General features: G+C 34.8%; 1 long non-coding RNA gene across 1 annotated transcript; it reads left to right on the top strand.

The window, feature by feature from the left end:
* The first annotated feature begins 929 nt into the window (after nucleotides 1-929).
* Nucleotides 930-4781, top strand: LOC132606286 (uncharacterized). Its single transcript, XR_009569682.1, has 2 exons — nucleotides 930-1396; nucleotides 4243-4781. It is a non-coding gene; the product is annotated as an uncharacterized LOC132606286 (long non-coding RNA).
* The last annotated feature ends 839 nt before the right edge of the window (nucleotides 4782-5620 follow it).

Below are 5620 nucleotides of genomic sequence, written 5' to 3'. Positions count from 1 at the left end.
CATTGTTTAACTGAATATTGTATAGTCTAATTTAAAAAATTTGGTGCACTCATTCATTAAAAAAAAATTACTTGCCTAAGTTTGAACATCCTTAACAAAATTCTTGGCTTCCGCCACTGCTTGGCCGTCCCGTACGGATCACACCTACCACGCTGTCCATTTTATTTGCCTGGTGCTCTGGGCATGTGGTGCATGCATCAGAGCACAGCATGAAATTTTTGTAATTTTCTATAGTTAGTTAAACAGAAGCAAGGGAGTTCTCATTTTTGGATAAAATATCTTACGGAAGAATAGCAAAGTTCAAAAGTCACGTTCTAGAATGAATCGACTTGTATGACAATTATTTCTTACGCGTTTTGTAGAAAAAGGAATATCGAAGAGGATATGCTTTTAATTTAGTCTTTACCGCTATTGATGAGAAAAGCTAAGTGTTGGAGATGCAAGAGTTAATTCACTAGATCATTATTCAAGTTTGGAGAATTGCCTCCAAATATATTTTTGTTTCTTTTAGGACAATAAAGTCATTCAATTATTACTATTTTCCTCAAAATATACTAAACACCTCAAAAACCTGGTTCTCTCCTAGTTGGCATGCCACGTTATTAAAAGGCCTTTTTTTTTTAATAATAGACATATTTAACTCATCAAATTCATTTACCAAATTCATATTTTATACCCAATCAAATATGACCCGATTAAAAAGCGGCAAAGGAATCAAACCATACTTTCTAGTAAGCTACTTTTTCAAATCTAAGATTCTTTTATCTCAATTCAAATATATTATCTTTCAATTTAAATTAAAATTTAAGTAGTTTTATCTTTCTATTCAAATTCAAGTATTTTAAAATATAATATCTTTTTCCACATTAAACGACATATCTTACACAGATAACACAAAGATTACTTTCTTATGATTTTTTTTAATTAAAACCATCATAATGATGGGGATTTATTAAAATAAAGAATATGTACAAAGAACTACTCCAAAATAGGAGAGTTTGAAAACCAAAAAGAAACTAAGAAAGCAAAAGAAACAAAAGAGAAGCTAACAACTAAGAAATTAAGCTAAAAACAACAATGAGAAAGCTCTTGGAAGTACTAATTCTGGTGTCTTGATCTTCCTCCATTTATCACACCTCCAAGTTCTCAGTAGGTGGTATGGGACAAGATCTAGATAAATATAATTCAGGCCTCCAAAACAGATTCCAACTCACAATTCCTGCAGTTTTCAGCTTATGCAATTCAGCAAGTGTTCCTTGTGTCATATGTCCCATGGGAATGAGAATGTGATCACACTAATACCACCCATAAAAATAGCCTCCAACTGTGCTAGATCAATGCAGCAACAGTATGTCATGTATGACAGTATAAAGCAGCAGCTATAGCACATATGCAGGTGCTAATTTTTTTTTCCTCCTCATGTTTAAAGCTGTGTAGAATCTGTCGCATATCTGATTCTCAAATAAGGTATTTGAGATTTATCTGAGTTAAGAATTCTTCTTGTCATAATTGGTAACTCCTAGAAAGTAGTGAACTGTTGTGTACCTGCAAAACCAAAAAGAAAGTTAGCCAAAAAATCTGTTAGTCCATTGCCTTCTCCGAAAATGTGCTCCACCTTCACTATCTTTCCCTTCATTAATCTTTGGATCTCCTTTACTATCATCACAATACTCCCATGGGATATCTCATTCACCCATAATGAACTTCTGCATAGCTAGAGAGTCAGTCTCAATTATCAGAGGAACCAGATTATTATCAATGCAATGCTCGACTCCTTTCTTAATAGCAACAGCCTCAGCCACAAGATTGTTTCCATCAAGAATTTTCTGTCCTGCAGCAAACAACAAATCTCCCTTTTCATTTCTAACACAAAAGGCAATGGCACTTGGACCAGGATTTCCTTTTGTTGCTCCATCACAATTACATTTCACCCATCCTCTTGCTGGCAATTTCCATAAGACAGTCTTGCAACTGATTTTTGGTTTAAATCTCTCAAAGATTACTTTCTTATAAGTTTAACTTTTAAAAAATTTAAGTGAAACTTATATTTTAAGAAATAAAGTTAGTGTTAATTTTTTCTTTATATTTTGAATTATTTATCTCTAAGTATGTAGTGTGTAATTTTTTGGTATTTCTATCATCCACTCTTGATGGCCATAGATCCTCTTCTGTTAAAGTCTATAAATCTTTTTTCAAAAATTATGCAGTAGTTTGTTGGGAAACAAAGGACCTTTATGCTAGAGAACAAGGACTCAATAACAATGGCAATCAAGAAATTATGATAAGCGGGATTTGACATAATTCAAATATCAATAGATGATTCTTATAAGTCTCGAATTGAGTTTTCTTGGTTATGTATACTTTGTAACAATTGAATTGGCTACTTATGCATACTAATAACTAAATTTGTAACAATTAATTTAGCCAAAGAAGTGTTATATGTATGCAAAGATAATTTCTCAATGGTATAGAAATCAAATTACTGAAAAATTACACACTACATATTTAAAAATAAATAACTCAAAATACAAAGGAAATTTTTTACACTAATTTTATTTCTTAAAATATAAGATTCAATCAGATCTTTTAAAAGTCAAACTTATCCAAAATAATGTTTTTGTTATGTGTGTAATTCCATTTTAATGCGGAAAGAATATGTCGCTTAATGTAGAAAAAATATAATATTTAAAAATATATGAATTTGAATAGAAAGATAAAACTACTTAAATTTAATTTAAATTGAAAGATATTATATTTGAATTGAGATAAAAAAAAATCTTAGATTAGATTTGAATAAGTGGCTTAATAGAAAGTGTGATTTGATTCCTTTGCCGCTTTTTAATGGGGTCATATTTAATTGAGTATAAAATATGAGTTTGGTTAAATGAGTTTGATGAGTTACATATGTATATTATTCAAAAAAATTGCTTTAATGACATGACATGGCAATTAGGAGAGAAGGGGACTTTTGAGGTGTTTAGTATATTTTGAGGAAAATAGTGATAGTTGAATGATTTTGTTATCCTAAAAGAAACAAAAGTGATATTTGGAGACAATTCTCCAAACTTAGATGATCATCTAGGAAATTAAAGTAGCAAACTTCGATTTGGTCTTTGCACATTTGCTTTAATATCCAGTGCAAAAATGTTTTTCTTCCTTTAAATGGAAGCATAATAGCGAAGATGTGACGCATTTTTCTATATTATTATTATAGAAACGACAGTTGGTGGGACGAACAAGGGCAAAAAGGTAATTTTTATACTCATCATTTTCTTGACACGTGTGAATCCTCTTGAAGTTTCTTCATTAGGTTCTTCTTTAATTATGTTTCTCATTTGTGAGCTTTCTCCACTACTTCTTCTTCATTGTACGCAATTCTCGGTAATGAACTATAGTGGTTCAACCGCTAACCTTCGACCTGAAGGATAAATTTATATGTAAAAATATATTAAAATTGTAATAAATAATAGATATGAATTTATAATTTAAAAAATATAATTGGTTCAATGCTAATAATCTTAAAATTGAGCTCATAGAGTTTAAATTCTGGATTCACCTCTGATCTTCTGTTCTTTTTCTCTTTGTTAATCAGTCTAAGTGTTGTTCATTTAACTGAGTGTCCAAGTCCGGTTGTGACGGCGAATTTTCGAGCTTGAGAGTTCATTTTGAGTAATGGTTTGCCTTATATCACGTGGTTTTCTTAGTTTTTAGCAGATGGTTCTGCAAAGTAAATTATTTTTCTCTACTTTTTATTTTGCGCTATTTATTTGGAGAGATTTGTTGTCCTTGACATATTGTAGTTGTGTTCCTTTAGCATCGACACTATAGAAGTTTAGGAAGTTGACTAAAGTGGAATAGGATGGTTCATTCTCGGTTCTTACTATGCTATTGTTCCTTACATACATCTATCTCGGTATCAAGTTTTCTTTATTTGTCAAACAAAACTTAGTCCGGTAAAATTGCCAGTGTTGTTCCAACATTTCAGAAATTTAACTTTGGGTGTCAAAGAAAATGGAACTTATGAGATGCAACCAAAGAGAGGTTTAAAAGTTTCAGTTATCTGGAGCATCAGTTGCACTCTAACATTATTAGCTAATTTTTTTATATAATTAGACCAGCTGTGTTTATACCCTCTTTGAAATAATATTTCCCCCATTCTATTCACAAACCAAAATTTATATGCAATATTTTTGTTGCAAGATATCCCTTTGATTGAGCTTTCATATATTTTGATGACAACAGAGGACTGCAATTAGGGAACTAATGGTGTAGAGCCCGGAGTGAACAAGCATGTACAGATTATGTGGCCTTTCTGTATACGGTAAAAATCGGGTATATGTTAAACCGGTGAGACCAGAGGCCGAGGGAAAAAAGGAACAAGAACGTGCACGAAGGCTCCCGTTCTGAACCGGGGGAATGTTTGGACCGAAGCAAGGGAAGGGCATCATTTGGTCCGGTTCCCCCATGACCGGTTTGATCTAGGCCGTTGGTCCGTTTGATTGTGGCCGTTGGTCCGGTAGATCCATTGCGCGGCTGCCACGCGTCGATAACGTCTTGCCGTGTTCAACTGCCAATCGTACGAATGTCAGATCGTACGGTCAACCTAATCCAACCTACTCCAACTCAGAGCTCTCTCCTTATAATTTTTTTCATATTGTATGAAGCCCATGGGGCAGTACTATAAATAAGGGGCATTGTCCTCCTTTTAGGGGGTTGGCTCCTACATTTCCAAGAACTCTTGTAATAGCAATATATATACAAAATCTCCCTCTCATACATCAGATTCGATCCGTATTTGTTGTGCTTATTTCTTATGTTTCTCAAATCAAATAACGCTCATGTACTAGTAGATACACGAGTCTATAGCTAACCATTGATCATCAGTTGCTCCTTTATAACATATTCTTATATCTCTCCTCTCTATCAAATAAGTACAAGATATAGCCACATATTCTATACCTCACCTACAATTTTAATTGATTGTCCAAATCCGGGGTAAACAGTTTGGCGCCCACAGTGAGGCTAGGATAATAGTGGTCTTTTATCTTGATTTCGACCTTACCCATCTAAACCAAAAAACACCTTCTGTTCGTCTCTGAAAAATGGACTAAATGGCTGACAGTGGGCAATCTAGTCACGTCAACAACAACGAGATCGTGGCCGAAAACGAAGGTAGCGGGCCACGAGGATTGCCGAACCTTGATGACCCTAACCCCGTTAATTCGAGGGAGGGCCTCAACCGTCAAAACACCATGGACCAGGAGAATGCCACCTTACCGGCCACTAATCATCTAAATACTCACAATTCTGTTACTTTGTCCCGGGCACAGGGCCGGAAAGAACCGGGTACACCTAATGACAATATTGACTTACGTTTGATCTTTGAAATGTTGCAGGAACAGAGAGCAGTGATTGCCGAGTAAGGGATCGCAATTGCCCAGTTGCAAACCCGAGGGGATACAACGACCCCGGAGAAGACGAGCGGTGTTGCTGAACCCAGAAGGGACGAGGCACGCGTTATCGAGAGCAATGGATCCGGGGCTGGCTCCTCCACCGAGGTTCTAAAAATGCTCGAAACTTTGGCAAAGCGGGTAAACTCGACCGAAAAGAGGGTCGAAAC

The sequence above is a fragment of the Lycium barbarum genome, chromosome 8 (genome assembly GCF_019175385.1).
Source record: "Lycium barbarum isolate Lr01 chromosome 8, ASM1917538v2, whole genome shotgun sequence".
Lineage (NCBI taxonomy): Eukaryota > Viridiplantae > Streptophyta > Magnoliopsida > Solanales > Solanaceae > Lycium > Lycium barbarum.
This window is presented reverse-complemented; position numbering and strand designations above follow the sequence as displayed.